The 27,529-nt window shown below is 39.7% G+C and overlaps 1 pseudogene; it reads left to right on the top strand.

The window, feature by feature from the left end:
• Positions 1-11,415: 11,415 nt before the first annotated feature.
• On the top strand, positions 11,416-19,071 carry LOC141767641 (regulator of G-protein signaling 4-like; annotated as a pseudogene).
• Positions 19,072-27,529: the final 8,458 nt, after the last annotated feature.

The following is a 27,529-nucleotide window of genomic DNA, read 5'->3' as shown; positions in this document are numbered from 1 at the left end:
ACATGTAGCAGCTAAAGAGCCACACATTTTTCTCAGGTGCTGGAGGAGACCAAACCAGAGCTAACAGAAGAGGGAGTATTGGACTTATGTGGACAAAAGATGAATCCAATCGAATGATAGTGTTGCTCTGTTTGTCTGTAGTTTTCAATTGCAAATGTTTCTAAAAACTATAGCCACAGCAACTTAATCGGGTGATCTGTCATCTTGAATTTGTCTGCCCCCTAGTGGACACATATTGATTAATTCACCTTTAACATGTTAAAAGTCAACTTGTACAGTACAGAAGTCACTCCTTATTTATAATTTTGTCACTTAAGTACATTGTATTACTAATACTTGTTTACTTTTCAGGTGGCTTTTGAGGTATATTTCAAATGCAGGACTTTCCCTTGTTATGGAGTATTTTCTTTTATTATTGGTGTAGTATTGGTGCTTTTAATCAAGGACAGATTTGAGTACTTCTTTCAGCTTCGGAAGGTTTCAACCCATAAAAAGCAGCTGCAGGTTTCTGCCATGTGATTCGGTATTGAATTGCCTTTAAAGGATCGAACTGCTGCACAGTCAGTCTGATTTTAATGAACATTGTAGGGAGAGAACAGTACATGTTGACCAACGTTTTAGAGGAAAATGGCCTGAAATGTAATTTTCCATGAAAAAGGGAGACAACATCATTGACTGCAGCCTAATGCCCCAAATTACACACCTCATGACCGGCTAATGGAGGACTTGGTGTGACCATTTTATTGGCAGTGAATGGACACACCAGGTGACACAAATGTGCACTCTGGCACATGAACATATGCACATAAACACACTGTGTAAACTTAATGTCCCATTAGCTGAGCTTAACGCAAACGAGCGCTAACTGCCATTAGCTCGCCAGTAGTTCACCAACTGTCCCTGCGAGTATAGTCACCAAGCACTGCCTGTTTTGTGAAGACGCATTAATGAACTTTGCTGCGCCACTTTCTGGGTGCGACTTCCTGTTTTTGAAAAACCTTGAAAAAGTATGGAATTTGAAAATGTCTTTCCCAGGATAGCAGATATAAAAAAGGTCAATCATATATTAATACATTTAAATGACTAGTATACTCAAACAATTATCCAAATGAGACTGAAACTCACTAAACTTACCTAAATTGCTGGCAAATAACAGTATATTTATTCGAACAGAGTTGATTTTAAAATAACTTACAGCTAAAATAACTTACAGCTACCGACCCGTTGGCACCAAAGAGCATTAACAATAACTATATAGAAATAGCCAGTCTTCTTGCTGATGGCCTTGTAGGTCATATAGAAGCATCGGTATTAAATTTAGACTGTTTCATAACCAGTTAAAAGTTCCTCAATGTAACTTTGTCTTTGATTATGGCACTTACCTATTTGAATAGTTACAGTTTACTGGGACTGGTATGTTACTTGGTACTGATTGATTGCAGCAAAGTGCTCAGTTCAAACAATGCAAGCCAGGAGGGACACTGAAACTCTATTCCAATCTGTAAAAATTTGGTCCACCATTATTTTTTAACATTTTCAGCTAGATTTCCCAAACTAATTATTCTTGCTGTATTATTTCTGGCCAGCACAGTGGCAGCATATCAGCATTGAGGAGAAAGACTATTTTAGATTTTATGTGTGCACCATTAAGTACCATAACAACAAATTTAGTTCTAAACACAATAGGCCAGAGAGGAGTTTTATTTCACTTACAGCCCGTGTTGCAAACAACACGTTTGAATTTTCAAGATTTATCGATATACAGGACTTTATAAGTCCTCAGCTGGCAGACAGATCATGACGGGATCCAAAATACACAAGAAAAATACATGTATCACTTGAGTTGGGGCTAGATAATTTATCACTCTTTGGTCATGCTGCAAACAACATCAACACAGCCACGGTGCACAATGAGTTAATTACTTTCTTTCAGGAACCCTGGTAATATTTACAACTGATATATTACACTGGAAAAAAGAAATACAAGGTCAGACAGGTTGACTACTGATATTAAAAACATGCTGGACGCATAATAACCCGTGTGACATGGTTACTGCTGACATTATTACAATAAGCAGAGGTTCCCTTTTTCTTCCTGCCACATGAGACCCAGATGTTTGATATTACACAGACCATCCTCCAGCACAACAGCTGTGGCCTGTGGCTGCGACAGGGTCACATTATGGCACCCGAAAACACTTACAGGCCGCCTGCAGACTCACAGTCTTAAAATTTGTCTCTGGAGGGGCCCGTGGTCAATCTGTAACAGTCAATGTTTATATGACATAACCACAGATGTAATGATATTTATAGAAAGATGATATGTGTGTTTATGTCTGCATATACTACATGATATAGCAGAGACTTCTTTATGAACTGTAAGGTCAAGATGACTGGCGATTCTAACCAGCAGCGCTTACTTTGTGCAATACAATAAATGTAGCAAAATAATAACAATCATGACTTCATCATTATGGCAGGTTTTAAATCACACACACACACACACACACATCATTTATGTGGGAGTATCTTTATGCGTGATACAACAGTTGTTCTGGGAGCACTTTTCTAGTTTTAAATTGGCTTCCTCGTGTTGTAATTTTGACATTTCAATTACTGATAAAAAGTGTTGTGGCGAAAGCACTATTCAGGGAGCCCACAAACCTCAAGAGCCACTTCTGTGCTGAAGTGATGGTTTGGTAAACACAGACAATAGATTGTAGGAGTCAAATGCAGGCCTGTATTATTAAAAAAGGCAGAGAAGTTGTTGAAATTCAAAGTTAAAGTGGACATGGGAAACATCACAAAACAGTTCAGCTTTTTTTTTTTAACTCCACTGATGTCTTTTTCTATTGACCTATTTCTGTCTTTTTCTATTGACCTATTTCTGCATTAAAGGTGCAGTGTGTAGGATTTGGCTACATCTAGCGGTGAGGTTGAAGTTTTTAAGCCTAGCTTGTAGGAGAACTGCGCTTGACGACACAAAAACGTGAATGCACGAATGGCCCTATTTAGAGCCAGTGTTTGATTTGTCCGTTCTGGGCTACGGTAGAAACATGGCGGCCGGCTCTGTGAAGAGGACCTGTTCTGTATGTAGATATAAACGTCTCATTCTAAGGAAACAAAAGCACAATAATTCTTATTTTCAGGTGATAATACACTAAAGAAAACATACTTATTAATTATATCCATTTCTATCAGTGGGCCTGAAAAGTGAAGCCATTGCGGATGTGCCTTAAACTTGCATTTTTTCTAATAGCCAGCAGGGGGCGTCTCCTCTGGTTGCAAAAAGAAGTCTGATTGTATGGTACAGGTCGCTACCACTGCGTTGTCTTCTCTGTTTTCGTCTTACAACAATAAACCTTTCACAGTGTGTTTTCAGTTCGTGAAAGTTAATTCAAAACATCACGATGACTACGTCCACGTCTTATACACAGTCTATGATTTCTGCCGATAGATCCCCCTAAATGCAACACACTGTTCCTTTAACAAGGAGGTGGCAGTAATAGGTTATCAATTATCTGGTTTGTTTTGAAAATCTAACAACAACAAGTCTAGTAAATGTAATTTTAAAAGATGACAGAGCTGTAAACAGCTGTGAAACGACATTGGCTTTGCCTTAATACATGTACATTTTCATTTAAGCATCAAGCCAAAAAAGGAAAAATGTGGCCTTGTGTGCTTGTATCTATCAGTGTCACATCGTTTGTCACACGGTCACAGTGGCTCCCATTAAACCAGGTGTTCGGGAGTTCTAGACAAGGAGACAAAGCACTCTGCAGAGCACTTAATCTCCCTCCATAGCCACACTAATACACAAAAAGGCCAAACACATAAACATGACACAGATTGAAGCATGCCCACAAACACACACAACTTGGTGAATCATCCATCATCACGCTGTCGCCACGTTAGATCAAAGATGTGAATGCGGCCGACCAACAGCGGCGGTTCTGATAGGTATCTTATACCTGCATGCTGTTCTACACGTAACCTCATCACAGCTCATTATGGCCCGCCACGACTGACTCACTGTAAACAGTCACAGCTGTAGCTTTCTCTCTTCCTCTGAACCAGCAGCATGCGTTCTGTGCTACGAGTCATTTAGCCGAAGCTGGAAACTTCTATGTCGTTGTTTGGGTTTGATATGCTAATTGTCACAGCTGAGGGCGCATGATGAAAGCGGCCTTTACGGTAATCCCTGAGTGAGCAACCTTTTGTTGTTGGAGCCAGCCAGTGTTTAAACTGTCATGCCAGACTCCTCAAAGTTACCAGTTTTCATAGAACAATTGTTCTATTCCTGTCTAGGTCCATATATGGAGAGGTTGGGTTGGAGGAGCCTGCAATATGTGAGTGAATTTGTGTTGACTAAAACAATTATACCTTCACTTCACCTTTTAATCGCAAATTAATCACACATTTTTTATCTGTTCAAAATGTACCTTAAAAGGGAGATTTGTCAAGTATCTAATACTCAACATGGGAGTGGACAAATGTGTTTGCTTTATACAAATGTATGTATATATTTATTATTGGACATCAATAAACAACACAAAACAATGACAAATATTGTCCAGAGACCCTCACAGGTACTGCATTTAGCATAAAAAAATATGCTCAAATCATAACATGGTAAACTCAAGCCCAACAGGCAACAACAGCTGTCAGTGTGTCAGTGTGCTGACTTGACTATGACTTACCCCAAACTGCATGTGATTATCATAAAGTGGGCATGTCTGTAAAGGGGAGACTCGTGGGTACCCATAGAACCCATTTTCATTCACATATATTGAGGTCAGAGGTCAAGGGACCCATTTGAAAATGGTCATGCCAGTTTTTCCTCGCCAAAATTTAGCATATGTTTGGAGCGCTATTTAGCCTCCTTCTTGACAAGCTAGTACGACATGGTTGGTACCCATTGAATCCTTCGGTTTTTGTGGTTTCATATAATGCCATATGCCGTGTCTGAGCCCGCTACAAAATAATAAATAATAAATATATACTCTATATAACCAGGTACTTATTTAACACCAAGCCAGAACATTTCATCTGAATATGTTCTTAAGGTAAATGATCACCAGCTTCCTCTGACTGTTACAACCCTGTTTCCTCCTCATACTTTTATTTCTCTGTTGCTCATCCAAAAGAGGGTAAAGGTGTGGGATGGGAAGATGTACTGGCCGTGTTGTCACGGTAGAGGTGTCACCCTGAGGCAGAGAGGAGGTGAAGGAGTGCATCCTGGTCTGCTGCACCGACCTGGTGAGTCACAAAGTAAATAGATCTAACCATTCTATTACTAATTTCGTTTCAGATTAAGACCACATCGTCTCCATACACTTTTCATATGTTGAGTCATGTTCTAATTTTAAATGTTTCAGGAATAATCAGGATATTTTGATTGTTGCTATGAAAACTGCAGTAATGCAAACCCATAATGTGAAGTGGAATACAAGCACACTTAACAATAGAATAGTGATTTCATATTTGGACTGCTAGCTGCCCTCCTTTAATTTCTACATCCTGCCGGACAGATTTAGCCGTCACGTTGAGTGTCTCTCATGATGACAGATGCAGCTCTTGCCCATATGAGAGATGCAATTATCCTTTCCTGGCTGTCCTCTACCTAACCAATGGGAATAAAGTAGGCGGCTTATGGAGGGCTCTGCTGTCCCTCCTCTGAGGAGCTGAGGCGTGAGCGGGATAATTTATTGAGACTAAGCCACTTTACGACCCCTATTCCCTGTCACTTAATGTCCACATCCACCGCTCTGATGCTGCCTCGGCTCCTCTTGATCTTTGGAGCCATTTATAAAAGTGTAAATTCGATATGGCCCACACCCGCACGCATTAAACCCACTGTTTTTTAAGCTTTGATGATTGCCTTCCAGAACCTCAACTGGCTCCTTTCGACGCATTGCGTAGTAGGATTGCCTTCCTACTAACTTGTAATGCTGCTAATCTCATCAGCTATCTTGTTTTGGTCAAAACAACACGCGCAGTAACGCGTCAGCTTTGATGTTGTGCTTTGGAAACAACATGCTGAAAACCACTAGCGCAAACACTGGAGGCTAATTTCCATCAGAAAGGTATTCTGATGTATAGTACAATTAAAACCGCACTTTACGCAAGCTTTTATACGAACAATGAGTCAAATGACAATGTGTAATCGCTGATTCTCAATTTCTCACATATAGTAATGTGAGTATGATAGACTCTAAAATCTTCAAGAAAGTGTTTCCTTAACCTCAAGCAAATAGTGTAGTTACCTTAACCGAACCATAACTTAACTATATGGGTGGAAGATCACAAATTGCCCATATGAATCCATTTTGGAACATTAATATAGGTCATTTTGGGACCTACTGACGTATTTTGTCTATTAGTTCTGAGAACTTGTTGGGTCAGTGTGTTTTTTATCACCTCAGGGCACCAAAGGAGTGTCATGCTGTGAGATTCCATGTAGCAGAGAACAGCCACCCTGTTGTTGGATTGAGAAGATTTCTCCTTATCGCCTTTTTCCACCAAAATCAGCGTGTTTATGAGGGTTTTCTTAATGAGAGAACATGCTAAGCTTTCCCTTTGCCGATAGACGAGTATGCCTTCATGTTTTTTTTTTTTTTTTTCTTCTTCTGGTGTGTCACATTCACTGTCACAAATGCGCCTGAAAACAGGGTTAGTAATTGTGAAAATGTAATAGTGGTTACTTCTTTTTTTTTATGTGTGTTACTTATTAAATTTAATTTTGTACATTTGTTACTTATTCAGTTACTGTCGAGTTTCAATGAAATGTGTTTTACAATGATCAGTGAAGCAAAATCACTGTTTCGGTCAATGGAGTCTGGTGGCTTTGAGGAGCGCTTATAACGGCTGTTTCTTTTCACATCTATTTTGGTGAATTAAGGGTTTATTTTGACCAAACCAGAGTTGGTGATTGTTGGGACAGTAGAAAGTCTAGCCAAGATGGTTTTGATGAGTTTTATTTTGTTTTTTGTCGAGTTTGAATGAAGTGTGTTTCGGTGATCGGCGAGATAACATTTCAGATGTCTGACTGGAGTCTGGTGGCTTTGAGGAGAGCATATTAATTTTATGTTTTGAATAAATTATAACAATTTTTCAAATCCCTGTTAATTTTATTTATTATATATTCAAAGAGAGTTGAAAATTAGCATGTCCACCCAGGTGTCATGATTCCATCACTGCCGATCGGAGCTGGAGCCGATAAATACTTAAACTTAAGTTTAAGTAAATACATGTGATTACGATATAAACGAATCAGTGCACAAGAAGAGAAACGGACGTGAGGAAAGCAAGCCAACGAGTAAAGTCAAGAGGAAAAACACAAAAACAGGGCTCTTCTCATTTTTCATCTTCATCTCATCTGATCATTCCAATACACGGATATTTTCACAATGACATGGTCATCTGGAATGAAACATTTGTTTCATGTACATATCATAACAATGGCTTGTATATACGCCATTCTCTTTTGGTTTCCCTCTTTGAATGATGAATACAGACAACCGCGACCTGCTGGTGTGGAGAGTTATTTCATCTCATGCAGGCGCAGAATGTCTGTGCTAACTGGCCGTCGGCTGTCATCTTTGTGGTGTGTTCGAGTGTGACTTTTTAGCCAAGACACAGGCGACGTGAGGCGACTCAACAGGCGGCCTTTGTCACTGCTAGTCCTTTGATTGTCGGGTTGGTGTGTCTGGACCTTTAGACTTACTTTATACAACTTACTTTATGGTTCTCAGACGATGAATGCAATTTTTTTTTAAGGAAACCATTTCTACACCAAAAAGGTGTACAAAATCATGATACCAAAAAACTATTATGAGTAAAATAAACTGTTATATTTGATGTCTCCTTTCGTATTGTAGTTTACTTTTTGTCTTTCATCCCTGTAATTTAGACTAAAATATTGGTTCTTCCCACGGTCTTACCAATATGTGTCTAGCTGCTGCGGCACATGATAAAATGCTTTAGGGGGTTAAAAAAGGCCCGTTGAGAGATGGGGCTGGCTCCTCAGGTGTGATGTGAGTGTACCAGGAACACACGGAGCCATCATCACCTTGCTGCTGTGTAAGCCTGGCCTCTGGCACTCTAATCAAATCCTGACGTCTGGATGAACATCGCTTAGCAACAGGACATTGTGAGGCAAAATCTCATAATCGACCCCTCGTTGATCAAGAACCAACCTATCGCACCGTGAAAGACCAACTGAAATGAAATAGGATTTTTTTGGTCTGCTACGGCACAAATATCTGACCTGTGAATCAGTCAGAAGATGACAGGGAGCCAGCACATTTACCATTATGACCTTTCTTTGATTAGTCATTTCTTTTTCAAATTGGCCACACACTGTTTGAATTCATTCTTCCTTAAAAGGGAGACCTTTGGCAGCACTTCATGCTTTAAATGTCTTCATATGTTGGCTACAAATCAGAAAGGTACATTTCTGCTTCAGCTGCTCTTAAATCACATAGAGAGAAGAATCCAAACTGCTTTCAGGCATCAGATGAAAGGAAAAACTGTTCTGGGCTGCAGATTTCGATTAGATATGAGGTCACAGAGGCACCGGTAGACGGGGAGATGTAAAGAGGTATAGGTGATGTTTATTTTCAGGCATACATTTATCAGAGGGCTTTCCTCAATACTTTGAATTTACATCTATAGCTCAATCTTGTTTATTTATTACCTGGGAGTGAAGCTGCAGATGTTGAATCAGTTTATCCTCTCAAGTCAAGATGTCAAGTCAATTTTATTCGTATAGCCCAATATCACAAATTTGCCTCACAGGATTTTACAATCTGTATAGGATACGACACCCTCTGTCCTTTACAGTGCGACCCTCTCATCAGATAAGGAAAAACTCCCCCAAAAAAAACTTTTAACAGGCAAAAAAAAATGGAAGAAACCTCAAGAAGAGCAACAGAGGAGGGATCCCACTTCCAGGACTGACAGACGTGCAATAGATGTCGTGTGTACAGAGTAACAACATAATGAAAAAAACAACATAGATAATCCATATGACAAAATAAAAATGCTACATATAATGTGAACATACTGTTTATGAAGAGATAGATCCAGGAGATGTCAAACAGCTTCCAGGCGTTGCCAATCACCTAAAGCCTGAGCAACACAACCTCCTCACCAACATGGAAACTTGAGAGAGGACGAGATTTTTGTTTTTAGTTCACAGTTGCTTTGGTGATGTCAATGTATGTTTCCCATACAAATGGATGAGCAGATTAAAGCAATCTGCACAGCTGGTGTTTTATCCCTGTGAGTCTGTTTTTGTGTGAGTCATCGCAAATGTGGTCCTGGAGACACCTACTGTAGCGGGAACTATACGCAGAAACAGAGTACTTTGACAAGTGTTTATATGTTAATAGCGTCGCCCCCCATCAGCTTGAACACACTGCGCCACAATGTTTCACAAGATTGAGGCAGAAAAACAAATAGATGTACATTGTTTTTTTAAAAAACAAAACAAAAACCTTTTTGTGAGCTTGAATTTGCAGTGTTATTCAAATGTTGCATGGTGCAAATGTAAAATAGATAAATATTTTTTTTGTAAACTGCCAAAAAAAAATGAATACAATGACACATAATATATATAGTAGAGCTGTCAATTGATTAAAATATTTAATCACGGTTAATCGTATGATTGTCCATAGTTAATCACGATTAATCGCAAATTAATCGCACATTTTTTATCTGTTCAAAATGTACCTTAAAGGGTGATTTGTCAAGTATTTAAGAGTCTTATCAACATGGGAGTGAGCAAATATGCTTGCTTTATGCAAATATTTTGTGCTGTAAATTGATTTCCAATAATAAATATATACATACAAAACCCTCACAGGTACTGCATTAAGCATAAAAAAATATGCTCAAATCATAACATGGCAAACTCAAGCCCAACAGGCAACAACAGCTGTCAATGTGTCAGTGTGTTGACTTGACTATGACTTGCTATAAAGGGGAGACTCGTGGGTACCCAGAGAAACAATGGTAAACAGTAAATTCTCCTGTTGGTATTGACTCTTGTTTTGAGTTGTTTGGTGGATTGGATGATTGAACTCTCTTTCAGTAACAAGGAACAAACAAGACATATTGGCTATTTTACACTTTATTCATTTAATACACCATCAGGAGCCTCAATATCGGTGGAAGATCCATACGCAGCCACAACAGCCTGGCACCTCCTCCTCATGCTGGTCACCAACCGGGTCACACGTTGCTGTGGGATGGCGTTCCATTCCTCAACCAGGATTCGTTGCAGGTCAGCCAACGAGGTTGTGTTGGTCACTCTAACACGTACAGCACGCCCAAGCTGATCCCACAAGTGTTGAATTGGGTTGAGGTGTGGACTCTTGGCAGGCCGTTCCATTCTCTCTACTCCCACATTGTGGAGGTAGTCTGTGATAACCCTGGCTCTGTGGGGGTGAGCGTTGTCATCTTGGAGGATGAAGTTAGGTCCCAGATTGTGGAGATATGGGATCGCCACTGGCTGCAGAATCTCATCCCAATATCTCCCTGCATTGAGATGGCCTTCAATGATGACGAGCCTTGTTTTGCCAGTGAGGAAGATGCCGCCCCACACCATGACACTGCCCCCACCAAAAGCTGTTACTCCATCGGTGCTACAATCAGCATAGCGTTCTCCGCGTCGTCTCCATACTTTGACCCTGCCGTCCAACTTTCGCAGACAGAACCTGGACTCATCACTGAACATGACATTCCCCCTCATGTTCTGGTTCCATTGTCTGTGTTGTCGACACCAGCGCAAACGGGCTTGACGGTGAAGGGCAGTCATTGCAGGCTTCCTGGTAGCCTTATGAGAATACACTGTTTAGAGCATTTTGGCAAATCTTTCTTGGGCGCTACCCACATAATCAGCTGTGCTGCTCATCCCACAAATGCATGATCCTTACAAGTTGGACATCATTGCGAAGGTAAATAAACAGGCTTTCCAACGATGTAAAATACAATGCCAATTAGCATTGTAACAACAGAGAAATAATCGACCAAACACAAGTTTCCAAACTTTGTTTTTCCAGTTTATATAGAACACAATTAGTACGTAGTACGCAATTGGAACAAAACAAGGTTTTGTTATTCAGGGGCACAACATTTACGTGTTGGACTGTTAACTCTCACTGCTCTATGTTGAGGGGATTGGGTCCACCAATAAAAACTAATTACACAAATACCTCCTTGAATGCATTTATGTTTGCTGAGTTTGATCAAGCACTCTGTGCTTTTCCACAGAGAGATGACTTCAGTAATTCCTCAGGGGCCTCGGTGAAAAACACCTTTTGTTTTGGTTGCGTATACGTTCCCATCTGCTGTACTTTTCCCCTGATTCCTCTCCCTCCCTCTCTGTCTGATGCGATTGATCAGTTTTGTGTCAGAGCACTCTGGTAGTATTAAAACCACAGCTGGGGGTGGAGACATCAACAGTCTAATACTGAAAACCCTGCTGCTCGCATCGCCGTCATCACTCACAACAACACTACTGACCTAGGATCTGTAACATTCAACCATGTGCATAGGACATGAAACACTTCCTGCAACATGCATCCAAAGGTAAGACCGATTTGGTTTGGACAACAGGTGGATAAAAGTGTTGTTATATCCCTGCTAAAATAAAATGTTGCTTTTAAATGTGTACATGCTGACTTTTAAGGAGCTTTATGTTTTTTATTTAATGTAAAACACTTTAGGGTTGCTTAAAAGCTACAGTAACCACTTGTTTGCATAGAGCAGAGTCTCTGTGCAGATATGTTTTAATGTAAACAAACTGAAATCTTCTGAAATGCATTCAACTCGCTGCCCTCTCATCGGCTTCTCCACAGTCCGAAAGACATCATTCACAAAATAAGCTTCTTACTGCAGAAGCATGAACCCCAAGCAGCAGATCAGAAGAAGAGATAAAAGAGAAGACTGACGCTGCCACCACTGCTGCAAAGAGGTACTAACTAATCTCTTCAATTTGAAATATTTGTTTGTGTTTGTATTCTTCAGATGCCACATCAAGCTGCTCTTCCAGGAGCTCATAAACAAACATATATTTACCACAATTACATGGATTATGATAAAAGCAGTGAACCCTCCATTCATGTCATTTGAGAGAAGTACATGTTGCATTAAAAAAGGAATTCATAACTCATCTGGAAGTACTAGACATGGAAATACTTGGGAAACATGATGAAGTGGACTGTGTTAGCAACCACTAGGAGGATACATTTCCCCAGTTATTAAAATGATAAATACTGCTTTATGATAAATGTGTTTTGTTTATTGAATAGTTCACTTTCATCATAGGTAGGGACTTTGATATTTTGAGTTTGATGGCAATTTTCTCTGACCTAACTATATTTCAATCCTCCTTGATTGGCCAAGAATAGTAATGGGTTTTGGCCTACGAGGATCGGACACTAATTAAATGACTTAACAAAATCGAACCATAATGACGTGAGGCTTCAGTGACATGCATTATTCAAGTGATGGATATGAATATAGATTAAGCTTTAAGCTGTAGTTTTCAGGTGATGAGATCTTTAAGGGGGTATTATTGTACTGTAGGTTTTGCTGTGTAAATGTCAGATGATGCATGGTAGTGTGATTAGAGTAGATCATTACTGATCAGTGAATTAGTGCAGTTGGGATCTGGATGAGCTCATTTAGAACAACGGAGAAAAACACCTTACAAAGCTTTCTTACTGTGAGGGAAATACATCTGAGACCATATTTCAAATGTATTTGAAAAAAAATATATATACAGTATTTTTTGTATTTGTTTGGGTGGGATGACAGGAAGCCAGCAGGGGCGGGTTATCTAATGGAGGAAGTAATGCTACAACAATTACCTTTATACCACAAAAAAGCCATGCTGTGATTTGGTATTGAGCGCAAGAAATGGATTTTTCGGTGATTTGATGGCCAGCACTTCTGTTGTGTAAACTGCTCAGAAACCCCATTTTGTCAATCTAGCTAGGAAAGCCATCCATCCTCTGAATGCCTCAGGTCTCTAGTTTGTGGCTGTAAAGTTTCATGAGGTTGTGATTATCCTCAAGTTAAGCAAAAAATGGTCTCACTACAATGAAATGGCTACTATGGGGACTAACATCATCACACATGAATACAATTGGCCTCATGGGATATACAAGAGTCTCAGCTTTACAGTGATACCCAATTTATGTAATTCCAAGACTGTTTAGGGACCCCAGTATGCAGAAATATTCAAATATACCATTTTAGAATTGGCAAAAATAACACATTTATACTGCATTCAAAAATTGCATTTTTTTGGCCAAAAGTGCAAGTGATTATCATAAAGTGGGTATGTCTGAAAAGGGGAGATTCGTGGGTACCCATAGAACCTATTTTCATCCACATATGTTGAGGTCAGATTTCAAGGGACCCCCCTTTGAAAATGGCCATGACAGTTTTTCCTTGCCAAAATTTTGCTTAACTTTGCAGTGATATTTAACCTCCTTCCCGACAAGCTAGCATGACATAGTCGGTCCGGATCACTCAGAGGGTTAAAGGTGACATATCATGAAAAACTCACTTTTCAGTGTTTGTTCATTTGGGTATCTGGAGTGCCTACCAACCCACAGATCCGAAAACATGTCATTCAACAAGGTTCCCCAACTGATTATCTCAATTCAGCTTGAGAACTACCTTTGAAAAGGTGCACCATATTTTTCATGCAAGCCAATCACTGGGCTTTTTCGAGAGGGGGGGGGGTTAAAGAGACAGGCACAAAAACGGAACGTTTCAGACAGCGGGTGAATACTTTTATACTCAGACAGACAGTATGAGAAAAATTGTGCGTTTTTTTTAACATGTAATCATGTAAACACGTTCTCGTAGAAACCCAAAATACAAGTATGAACCTGAGAATGAGCATGATATGTCCCCTTTAAAGCTCCCCACTCAGTGCAACCTTATTTAAAACCTCTTTTTATCTGTGTTTTAGCATCCCTACTCCAGCTGAGGTGAAGAAATGGAAGGAGTCTTTCAGCTACGTCATGAGCAGTCAAAGTAAGTATTAAATTGTTGTTTCACACCTTTAACCTAAAAGTAACAAGGTTGTGTTCAAGTCTGATACTAACAATACTGACAATAAATGCCAGGCGGATGCTTGACTTATTAGTTCTCCAGAAGAATCTCTCTCAGGGTTTACTAAAAAAATCATCAAAACTAAACATGATCATTCTCATGTAATCATGAAAATATTGTCAGACGAGGCCCTGACCTTCGCATTCCTCGCTAATGGTTGCCAGTAAGGTTTTGGCAATCTCAAAAGTGATGCTTAATTTCTTTCTTCGCTCTTTGTAAAAGACACACAATTAGAGATTAAATAACTGTAGTACAGGAGATTTGTTGGTTTGTGACCAGCGCTAATTAAGAAGCATCACCCTGCTCAGATCATGATGTTAAAGGGAAGTTGAGGAGTCACAAATTGCAAATTGAACACACATACGCACACACAGTCAATTCTCATGCTCTGGTATTCTGCTACGTGTCTCAAGGCACTACTCAATGGCCCCTCAGGGCGCGCTGACCAGTGGCGAGTGTATATGTGTCCGTGTGTGCGCATAAGCCCACTGAGAATTACACTATGTGTGTACGCGGACACAAGAGGGGAGCAATAGCCTTTCGGGAACCAGCTGGCTTCTGACCTGCTCCGTTCCAAGACCTCATCCACTGACCTCCAACATCGTCATGTCCTCCTTCGTCAGTCAGCTCCCATTAGAGCCTCAATGGTCTCCTCTATCTCTCAAGTTTGAAGTGACTTTTTCCATCTATTATTATAATACTCAACAATTTTCTATTGCCAATAGCTTTCGCTCAATTAGCGAGGAGAGAACTGCTCCCTATTTCAGTTTTGTGCTGTAAAGCAGTGTTTCCCAACCTGGGATCCAGGTGCCAAAGATTACAGGGGGTGCACCAGGATTTGTCTGCTCTGAGGTTGTCAAAATTGGATTTGCTCACGTATAACTAAAATCATAATAACCCACTTACTGGATAATTTATACTGTATGTTTATAAGTCTGTTTATAAAACTATTTGAAAAAAAAATAAAATATATATATATATACATATATATATATTTGCTACTTAGTAGAAAAATCTAACAACATATTCTGCCTCAATCCATATTTGTTGGCGTGTAGCCTTTCAAAACCAAACTTTTCACTGTGGTCAAAAAACTATTTGCTTTCCCCCTTGCCGCACACAAAGGGAGGCCTACACCTGTGTTACCGTGGCGGTCTAGCAGCAATCTAACAGCACCATAAATGACATTTACCAAAAAATCGATTTTGGCTGTAAAGCTATTACAGTAAATTAATTAAGTCATTACAAACAAAGATCGTATTATGTATCTGCATTTGCTTGGTAAATCTGTCAAGACGTCATCACTTTATTTAAGTTGATGAAACTGTTTACCTGCTTCACCAAAACATTATTTTTCTCATACGGTCTCTCTGAATATACCTGTATTCACCCTCTGTCTGAAACACTTTGTTATATCACCTCTCTTTAAGGCCCCCTCCAGAAAAAGCTCAGTCTGGTCTGATTGGCTTGTGAGAAAAATATGGTAATATTTGCAATGGTAGTTCTCAAGCTTTGGGGCGATATGTTCTAATGAGCCTGCAAGTCACATAGGAAGGGGAGCCAAATGTGAATGGCTTGTTGAATCACATGTTTTCTGATCTCGGCAGCCCATAAAAAAACTGACCACGTTGTGTTATTTTAGTTTGTGGGTTGGTAGGCATTCCAGATACCCAAATGTATGTGATGTATGCGCACAAGCGCTGAAAAACTGAGTTTTTCATGATATAGTCCATTTAATGATTTATTACTTTACTGTTTTCTGCACCTGATGAGTATTCTGCTGCATCATTCATCCCAATTCTGGCAACCAAGTATGACAGATTTAAGTCATGTGACAAGTCTGTGTTTTCGTATTACTTCAAAGGAGCATCAGTATAATACAACATGTATTACCCTCTGTTAAAGATACGTCAATACAGCATGAATCAGCCTTGCCAATATGTGCACTCATGGGTCTGTAAGTTGCGCTGTGTATTAAAAAGAAACTTTTTTTTTTCTGCCTGTGTTAGCGGGTCGTATGGCCTTCGGCAAGTTCCTGATGTCAGAATTCAGTGTGGAGAACATGGACTTCTGGGTCGCCTGCGAAAACTACAAGAAGTCCTCACCTTCCAAACTGTCGACCACAGCTAAGAAGCTCTACCAGCAACACGTTAAGGCAGATGCTCCTAACGAGGTAATGCCTTTAATCTGAAACATAAAACACTGGTGATATAAGATGTCAAGTGTGATCAAGTGAGCTTGATCAGTACTGCATGAGGAACATGTACTCATAGAAAATGTAGCAGAAACTTATTAAGCCAGAAATTACTATATACAGAGAGGCTAAACAAATTCAAAGGTGAAGAAAAATGAGAACATGACATTGTTTCAAAGCCTGAAACACACTTCAAAGGCTATTATGTAAATCTTATTGATGCAACTGCACAAATTCCTTTAATGAAGTGAATACTTGAAGCTGATTGTGACTGCAAAGCTATAAATATGCTCACTCACAACACTGCTACACTAATAACCACTAAGGCACTTGGCATGGAAGAAGGAAATCTGGCCCATTACTCAGTTCAGTCCTTTGGGTTTACTCTTTAAAAGAACATCGTATAGCATTTCGGGGAAGCTATTAACAGAAAAGGAATATAGTATTCATAACTATGTTTTCATTAGCTTAGAATGAGCTCTTCATATCTACATAGGGAGCGGGTCCGCCATGTTGCTCCACCATGTTTCTACAGTAGCCCAGAACGGACAAACCAAACACTGGCTCTAAAGAGAGACTTTCACGTTTTTACGTTACCTGAAGCCCACCGCAGTTCTCCGACATGCTTGTAAAACAGTGATAACGTGAGCCTAAAGTGCTCCCGAAGTAGTGTTATTATGGTATGACTGGCCTCTGAGCGAGGCAAACAGCGTTACCATGGTTTTGCACTCGGCGGCTCACGTTACCGCAGTCTTTGGAAAGGGAGGAGTGAGTGGAGGGGTACTCAGTCGGTTGCAATCTGCAATCGCACCACTAGATGCCGCCAAATCCTACACACACACTGTACCTTTAATGAAAATAAAATGGAAAATAAAACACAGAATATAGATTTGAAATGGAATTTTGTTCCATTTTCATCCAAGCTCGTCCTTTGCCATATGACAGTTATTTATATATTTATATTTTTACCTCAATTGTTTTTGCTATAACAATACTTGGTAATGGTAAAAATATTTTGTTTAACCCTCTCTTTCTTCTCGTTCTATGTAATTTAAGGTCAACTTAGATGCGGCTACCAGAGAGGAAACGAGGCAGAACCTCGAGAACGTCTGCCCGTCTTGTTTCAACGATGCTCAGAAGATGATCTACACCTTGATGGAAAAAGACTCCTACAGGCGCTTCCTCAAGTCCAAACTGATCCAGGATCTGTGTCAGACACAGACCATTGCGAAGGGGAAAAAAAACTGTAACTCTGCCGAGAACAGACAGGCGACGCCTAAACAGAAAGCCAACATTTAAAACTAGAAGGAGGTGCCAAAGACTGAAAATGTGTACTAAATGGTAAACACTGGTAAAGATAGGTTTGTTTTTGTGTAATGTTTATAGAATAGAATAACCAGTGCTTTAGAAGGTGACTTAAAGATTAATGATGTTTACTTGGCGTTAATTCCTGGAAGTCTTTGGCAGTCAGTTTTATGTTGCTATTGTATGTCCACTTGTGCGTATACCTGAATAAGCTGTGATGTGTTTTTCCGAATCACAAAGGCTGATAGTGACTGATTACATATTTTATATGTCAATGCACAAGAATGTTTAAATGTTTGCTTCCGGTTTCGCTGCAAAAACACAACATGCTCTCGAGTCATGGCCAGGTTATATTTATACTCACAACAGAAAACAATCTAAAGCTACCTCCACCCAACAGACACACCTTCAGACAACCCCACTGCTAGTGGAGCCTGTTGTCATCGGAACGGTGTGAAATACTTGTATTATTTGAGTGATAACTCGATGCAAACTCGTTATCTTTAAAGTAATATATCAAGTTCTTTATAAGAAGGACCCACTTAACTGTAATTGATGAGAACACAGACATCAAAAATCATACACAGTGATATTCAGTGATAAGCATTATAAAAATAAAGATGGCTAACCTATCAGTATTTAAACGACTAGTGTTTAATTGTGATGATCATCAGTAACCCTGTATGTATTCATCTGCTGTGCAGTGATGTTTGGCTGCAGTCTTTCGTTACTTACCCATTAGCTTTACATTTGCTACAAGTTTTTAATTTCCTACTCACTACGACTTATTGTATGTTCATACATCAGCAGATGGATGATGTTGATGTCTATGTTCTCCTCACCTCAAGTAAGTAAGTTATTGATCTAAAAGATCGATCTGCTGTATATCTCAAAGCGTAACCATAGCGGCGCTGTACAAACATCTCGACCAGATCCCTGCACCATGCAAATGTTGGCTTTGTCCACATCTAGTGTGGATTTTAAGCACACTTTATTATTTCATTATTGATTTTCTGTTGCATGTCATTTATACCAAACAGTGGGACAAAAGGTCAAATTGTGACTCATTCGATTGATTTTGAGGAGTTCCCCTGTAGGTCAAACGGTGTTGTTCAGATGATAATGACTGTAATTTGTGCAGGGTACTTAAAGCTAGGGTCGGTAATGTTGAGAAATTAGCTAGGGTATGCTAGATTAAAAAAATTATACAACCGAAAAACCAAGTGATTTATCGATTGCTGTCGGGATATGATGAGAATTTCAACAAATAATCAAAAAATGTTTTTGAGGAACATTACCAACCCTAGCTTTAATAGTGTCTTCACTTCAATTGAATGTATTTTGGTGGCCTTGCATACTAAAATGTATACTGTGATAATAAAAAAAACTTGCTACTGTGCGTTTAGATATTTATTAAATGATGTTGTTGCCCTATTTATATCTATCTGTGACTGTTCCCAAATAAAATGGGATGATCAGAACTTTGTGTGTGGTAAGTCTCGTTTCAGTCGATTCAAGAGTTTGACTATAGAGTCTACAACCATGCTAGCAGCTCTATGAAGCTGCACTTTGATAATCTTATTATAAATGTCAGGTACTCATATACTTTGTTTAGTCATGTCCCTAGCAAACAACTTTTTCATGATCTTGACATAACTCAGACTGTCCCATCATAATCACAGATCAATCATCTATAATCAGCAGACATAAAGGCGGCCTCGGCCATCTTTGGCAGTGATTGTGTAATGTCTGCAGATTATAAATGATTACTATATCAAAATGATTATCAAATAATCACCAGACCGTTTGGACACGAGAGAAAGCTTTTCATATCATATCACGACTCAATTCAAATCCAAAACTTTCTATGGCGGTGCCTCTTTTGTTGAGAAGAACTTGACATATGACAAGATGTGACTTGGCAAGACGGGTTGAAAACCTGAGAATTCAAAGTTTTTAATGTTGAGTGCAAAACAGTTATTACAGACATTTAAATCTTAGTTTTATACTTTCAAATTTTTTGTTTCGAAAAAATACAATTCACATTCAGAACTTAACCTCCAATCTCTCAAATCCAAATTTCATTTTCATCAATAATGATTGTGATTTGTCGTCATAGTTTAGGCCTCCTCTGTGTCTGAGGCTGGTTCACCACGAGGGGCGTATTTGTTTCGATTTACCTCCACTGTTTACCGCCGCTGTATTCACACTCACAGCCTAACTCCATGCCTATTTAAGGGCAACACATTTGGGACCATGACGCACTATATAGTAATTAAGCCTGCGTAAATCTAATCTTCTGTAAATCTAACTCTAACAGACAGGGAGCAGGCAAACAAGCCTAAATATTTACTGCCAGTTAATTCGGTCCACCTGCTTTGCTGCTTAGTAAAAGGCACAAAAATAGAATAACAAAATGCCTAAATGCTTTTTTTTAAAGGCAGAATCTGTCAAAGTGCTTGGGTTAATAATTCACTAGCACCCTTATACAGGCGCTTCAAAGAGGATTAATACTACAGGAGTTTTTCCATGCAGTTCTAAAATGGGTTAGACTTTGAAAACATCCAGAGTTGCTGATTAATTTGTCCTTTGAGAAGAATATTGCGATGACACATTTTAGCAAAATTCCTCCTGAGGAAGTCAAGCACTCCTCACAGGAGTCATGCATGCTCATAGCTGCACAGGCACACATTCTCATTTCTGTCTGATATGCTGCTGTATATCTGATATATTGTTGTATACAGTATATGAACCTCAGTATGCTTGGATTCTGCAGCTAAAACTAAAAGTATGCAAGAAAGTGATAAATCCACTGAGGCCGGTGTGGTTGTGTGAATTCTTATCTGTCATCTAAAATGAATGAGAGTGCAGGAGTAGTTAGGAGGACTGTGTGAGGGGGCCAGCAGCTAGCGTTTGGACAAAAAACATTAACATTTTGGTCTGGAGCTACAAATGGAGCAACTTTTAAGTCCAATATTCTCCCTCTTTTAGCTCTGTTTTGGTCTCCAGCAGCACAATAGGGAAAATATCGGACTCTCTAACTGCAAAATAAAATGCTCCACTTTCTTCAGCTAGTTGCTAACTTCGTTAGCTGTTGGCCAGATAGCATGCAGTGGGTTTGTCAGACTTTTTCTTCTGATAACAAATGCGACTGGACACAATAAGAGAGACTGAACTGTGACTGAACCAAAACAGTAACGCTGTGGGCTGTAAAACAAAAACAATGAGCCGAGAGATGCTAAAACGCTTCCTCGAGCTGAGGGGAACTGTAGAGTTGGGTGATAATTAGGGTTCAAGCCCCGAAGGGGCAGAACCCTTCTACGTTTGTGCTGATTTATTATTATAGATAAAATCTGTTAGATGTAATCCTCATGAATGAAATAAAACCATTCTGAGGCAAAACAAACCTTTCAGTCACAAGGTAGGAGCTGCAATCAGTTTTTGGCAGGTGAAAACTATGAGTTGTGTCTGGTCCTTTAAAGAAATTTCATAAGGTAAAAAGGACTGAGTGGGCTATAATCTGTCAGATATAATCCTCATCAAACGATTCTGAGACAGAAAAAACATTTCAGTCACAAGGTAGGAGCTGCAATCAGTTTTTGCTGGGTGAAAACTGTATTTTAAAAGGTTGTAATGGTCCTTTTGAAGGATTTTTTAGCAGGTAAAAAGGACTGAGTGGGCTACAATCTTTCAGATATAATCCTCATGAATGAAATAAAACCATTCTGAGGTAGAAAAAACCTTTCAGTCACAAGGTAGGACCTGCAATCAGTTTTTGGCAGGTGAAAACAGGTTGTAATGATCATTTAAAAGGAATTTAGGCAGGTAAAAAGGACTGAGTGGGCTATAATCTGTCAGATATAATCCTCATGAATATAATTAAACATTCTGAGACCTAAAAAACCTTCCAGTCACACGATAGGAGCTGCAATCATTTTTTGGTAGGGTAAAACTGTATTTTATGGGTTTTAATGGTCCTTTAAAAGGAATTTCAGCAGGTAAAAAGGACTGGGCTATAATCTGTCAGATATAATCCTCATGAATGAAATCAAACCATTGAGACAGAAAAAAACTTTCAGTCACAAGGTAGGAGCTGCAATCAGTTTTTGGCAGGTGAAAACTGTATTTCATGGGTTGTAATGGTCCTTTAAAGAAATTTCAGCAGATAAAAAGGAATGAGTGGGTTATAATCTGTCAGATATAATCCTCATGAATGATATCAAACCATTCTGAGACGGAAAAAAACTTTCAGTCACAACGTAGGAGCTTTAATCACTTTTTGGCAGTTTGAAAACGGTATTTAGGGTTCAAGCGCCGAAGGGGCAGAAGTTCCATCCCCCCTGCAGTTAGTTCCCTTTTTATTTATTTTTTCGCCCCTGCCCCTCAGACAGCAGGAGCCGCCACTGGTCCACTACATCTTTAGCAAATAGTTGTTTGCTGCTGTATTAATGCTTTGGATATCGTATAGACAACCTTTACGTTTTTAACTCGACAGCTCCTGTTGAGAGGGATTGACCACACAGGACAACAGGACTTCACATTTCAAATTTGGAAAAGAGAAACATATCTGCAGCATTTCATGTAGGAGTTATATTATACAAGCCTTGTGTTTGTGTGCTTTTGTCTTCGCCTGCAGCTGTAAAACTAACCAGAGTCTGTACAGGCTCAGGCTCTCAGGTCTGATGGGCGCTTCATTCAGCGCTAACCTGCTTATCGCTGGTGTTCTCTCCTGCCTTCCGAACACCAAGCAGCTGCGAGGCCTGCTAATTAAAACCTGACAGGAGGATCTGGTGTTCTCATGTGATGATGCATGCAAGGAAACACGTACATCCAGACACATGCACACGTGAAGCCACTTATCTCGACCACACGAACACGCGCATACACTCAATGCAGTACATACATCCCTGGGGCTGCATGTTTAGATCTCTGGTTTATTGTCCTGAGAAGTTTTGATAATAAACACTGCAGGGCTAAAGTGATTCATCTCACTGTAGTGTCTGGTTTTTATCATTGGATTGTATTGTGTTCAAGGCTTAAATAGCAGGTTTGTGACAGCCTTGTGACATGATTTGACACTTGATTGTCTGCGGTTTTCAGAATAAAAGTCTTGCTGTTGGCAACAACTAAACAAATACTCAGAACAGTTAATGAATAATGATTTATGCAAATGTAAAAACAAAACTTCACCTTCCTTCTCAATCAAAACTGCCAGTGAAAATGAGGAATGAAAGAAGCAACAGAATCAGAAAAAACAGCCTTAAGAAATCAGTGGAGGTGGATGGCCGGGTCAAAGAAGCACAAAATACGTTTCCCTCCTAATGTAATCGAGATTGCAATTTAGTTTTATAGGAATGTAATTTTGTAGGAGACAGGGTTGCGTATTGAAATAAAGATAGTGCTTTATGTCCACAGTAAAGCCAATAAAGTACAAATATTCATTGCAAGGCTTTTAAACCTTTTAAAACTTGACTTTGGAAATCCCATCATCCAGCTTGTTGAATAATGAGGCTTCAGAGAACATAAAGTGCAGTCTTGGCAATGAATACTTATTCTTACGGTTTGTCCTCCGTATTTGAGATAAAGGGAGGACTTTGTCTTATCTAACCTGCGTTAACACAAATATATGCCAAAAAAAAACTTTCTCTGACTAATGAAAAACTGACTACTCCCTCCGATTACGCTGCCATTCCTCATGTAATCTAAAGCCTCAGACTCATTTGTCATTTGGCGGGTAACCTCATTGTCACTGGGTGTACTCCTCCTCTGTCTTTTAGTCATAGATTTTCTTTGCAAAGCAGCTTGTTAATTGTAGCAAAGAGCAAGTATAGGCTGACGCAATCCATGCCACTCAAATTACATAATCTGTGCTACCTCTACAAGTGCTATTTGTTAAAATAATGATGTGGGGTTCAATTTAGTGGAAATGACCAGCAAATTCTCGATCAAAAGGAAAACACTGAGTGTTGGGCACTCAAAAAGATGGAAATAATGAATTTAAGCCAGACAGGCACAGTAACAAAGGCAGCTCTAATGTGAGTGTGTTGAGTGAGTGTTATATAGACAGGAAGCTTGATGCGATGATGAGGTGCAGCTGAACAGGCAGGCAGCAGGATGATGACCTGATAAGGAGCAGGTGTGAAGGCCACTTTGCAGCTGGTGAGCAGGTGAGACATGACTGGATCTAGAAAATAAAAGACCTTCCCTCTTCACAACAGAGTGCCACTGCACATTAAGTCAGAAACACATCTGTGGGACTGGGTATAGCGTAGGAATAAACAGGTTAAGCTGTGGGATGCATTCTCCAACATGTGCGCTTGTGTTCATTGTTACCGAACACCAGAGTGGACTCACTGTCGGAAGGCATCAAGTTCACTTCAACTCCCCACCATCTGGTTTGGGTTAATATGACAAACCCTTGACACGAGCACGCAAACAGAGGTAGAGAGGCAATAGGAAGAGCACAGGTATAGTAAATAATGAAATTAATGATGGCTGAGTTCCATTTAGCTGCTTTGATTTCAGGATTGTACATGCTGGCTCACTGTTACTCTCACTGGGACACTTGAATAGAGCAGAGCCATCATAAGTGTTTTTAGTTTTTTTTTTTTTTAATAGTTTCTATATCCTAATGACAGTATACATTTGCCATGGCGTACAGTATGAGCTGAGGTTACACTGCCTTCTTTTGCAGGCTCAGGAAATAAAGGCAGCAAAGATAACTTATATTGCATCATCTGTGATGCAATATAAAGAGACCCGACAATTTGGCTAGTAAATTTGTTATGCGTCGAACAGGAAATTATACCAAATAAACACAAAGTCTATTTTTATTTTATTACGTCTTTGCACACAAGGTGCCATACGGTGACTGAATGGAGCACTCATGGATGCAGGGACCTCACTGTCCTCACACTGGTGAAGTGCTGGAGTAGACTGCTGCTCCACTACTCTTACTTGTCTGTCCGGTGATTATTTATTGAGATGTACAGTGCACGTGCCTTGGAGTCCATTCATTCATTAATTGTTCATCTGACTGTGCACAGCTCTTATTGTGGAAAAGTCAGCTTGTTGTATTTGCAGGAAGTGGAGATCAGAGTTTCAGTCTCCCCAACAGTGGGCAACTCCGGTTCTGAAAAGTGAAGCCAATGCGGATGTGCCTTAAACTTGCATTCTTTCAAATAGCCAGCAGGGGGCGACTCCTCTGGTTGCAAAAGAAGTCTGATTGTATAGAAGTCTATGAGAAAAATGACCCTACTTCTCTTTTGATTCATTACCTCAGTTAACATTGTAAACATGAGTTTATGGTCTCAGTTGCTAGTTTCAAGTCTTCTTCAATACAGCATGATGTTCATTTAGTAATTGTGGTCCCATTTAGAGTCAAATCGACCATAAAGCACGGTATGCTTTAGGACGTGGCTACCTTGTGATTGGTCGCTACCTCGGCGTTGTCAGATCTGGGTGTTGTCCGTGATTTGGTCTTGGAACTCTAACCCTTTCACAGCGTGTCATCTGTTCTGAAAGTTAATTGTAACATTTTGGTCGCCAAAAAATTTCTTATTCATCGTTCGGTTGTACTTAGCTCTTGAACTTGAGGCTTCCAGACAGCAGTCCACAAACCAATGGGTGATGTCATGGAGACTACGTCTACTTCTTAAATACAGTCTATGTTCCTCACCTGTGACCTGTCTCTCCACAGATACAGCCTTGCTGACTCCACATTTGATAATGCAGCCGTGAAAACTGTTGTTTGCTCTCAAGATTAAACGCACAGCTGTATTTTGTTTTCATTTCTATTGTCCTTATCGGTCTTCACTGACCGATACACTGCCTCTCTTTATTTGGGATACAGGGACTTTTATACAAAATTCCTATCCATGACACCGACGAGGCTTGCCGACCTGGATACCACCAAGACTGCTACGCATCCAGATGGTGTTGTTGAAGCCGCCTATATCCTCTGATAGGGTCAGAGACGGGATGTTTAAGGGACACGTCTCTCAGTCAACTTTATTTTTCACCAGGACTGTCAGAGTGTCTGATTTTTTTTTTTAAATTCAGACGCAAGTGTGCAAGTTAATTTGATATTTTGTTTACCCCTTTCTTGTACCTAAACATACTCACTAAAATTTTTTTTTTAAAAAGGGAACAAGTCAGAGTCCATTTTTGTTGGCAGTCACTAAGCAACAGCGTTCTCACAACTTAAACCTGGATGCCAATCATAATGTGTACTCAGAAAAAAAACATCCCTTGAGGGCAGCACAATTCTGATGTGGGAGGAATTGGCAGCCTTTAAAGCAGTGATATTACCTTCACTCTTGAGCAAACAGTTGTCAGTTCTGTTGACAGCCCAAACCGCTCAGACCTTGACCAACTTTGGGGAGCCGACTGTGGACAGAAACCCCGTGGGTGTAGCTTTGTCAGCGATGGATCTTGCTGCCAGCTGCAAAGATCACGGGGGAAATGATGATCTTTTATTTTCTCACGCATTAACAGGTCATTCTTCTTTCCTCGAAAGTGTATAACAAGCCCCGAAGCCATGAGAACTCTTTGCCACGCTGTTGTCAAAGACTTATGGAGCGTTGCCATCTTTCATGAGGAACTAAGTGAGCAATCAGCTTCTCGTGTGCTCACCGATCCTGCACACATCTGCGTGTTAATGACGTTTGAGTAAACATAAACAGCACTGTATAGTTTTATGGTCCGAAGCCATCAACACAGACTAAGTGTAAATGGCAGATGTCTGTCTAACCTTCCACGTAAATGTCTCTCCCATAGGAGTGAAACTGAATCCCCAAAACAGATGAACATATTAAACCTACATTCAGATATACAGTGGTTTCTTATCTCAAGTCTGATCATTGTTTTTGCTACAGATTTGATAATGTCTGCAGGTCTGCTGGTGATTAGGCTAATCATTACTGCTGGCAAAGCAGAAGAAATTAATCATTCTTGAAAACTTTATCAGGCAATCCTTTTTCCACATTCCACAATCCACATTTGGAGGAAAATCAGGTCACATATCAGGTGGAACTTTAAAAAAGGAGGTTGTAATCAGAGTCATAAACTCTTAGCAATGGTATTTATTGTTTTTATCTGCTTAAATCTCAATTTATTATTGGTTCTAAGAACAGCAATAGATACTTGTTTGCATAAAAAACTGTTTTCGGGAATATTTACACCTTTTGGCAAGACATCATTTTATCTCTGGCTTGTTATGCTACAGTGTATCGCACATGTAAAAGCAGTGCGCTCAACAAAACAAAACATTTGTCATAAATGTCACTAACCTCCTTTTGGGACCTAAAGGCATTTGACCTTTTTCATCTATTTCTCGGAACTGCGGTAATAACGGATGCGTCCATGCAAGCCTCTGACAGTGTTTGTGTTGGCAGCCAGTTCCTCAGCCGCATCTGTTTCCACTCTGTTTTACACTCATCTCTGACGTTTTTTAAGTGGCGTACTCTTCACATGCTGCTTTCATCTTTAAAACAATTACTTCACTCTGATGAGGAATTAAGGAAAGAGGGAACAGATTTTTCAAATAATCTGTTTTCTTAGAAGTATTTTCCTTTGACAGGTTGAGATATTTTGTTTTCAGTCTTGTTTGTTTGATAGTTACACAGATAATTTCAGAACTACTTAAAGGAACAGTGTGTGACATTTAGGGGGATCTTTTGGCAGAAATGGAGTATAACATTAATATTGATTAAGCATTATTTAGGCCTTGACCCACCAAAATATTTGCAAAACAGATTCCCCCCCCACTCCTTTTACAAATTATATACATTTTCACAAGATTCGACATATTTAGATGTGCCTTCAAAATTGGTGAGTGCATGAGGGGATTATGTCCATATCACTCCACCATAGCAGCTCTGGTTGGGCTGCCTG

The sequence above is a fragment of the Sebastes fasciatus genome, chromosome 5, assembly GCF_043250625.1.
Source record: "Sebastes fasciatus isolate fSebFas1 chromosome 5, fSebFas1.pri, whole genome shotgun sequence".
In the NCBI taxonomy this organism is placed as follows: Eukaryota; Metazoa; Chordata; class Actinopteri; order Perciformes; family Sebastidae; genus Sebastes; species Sebastes fasciatus.
The sequence above is the reverse complement of the archived record's forward strand: the minus strand, read 5'-3'. Positions and strand labels throughout refer to the sequence as shown.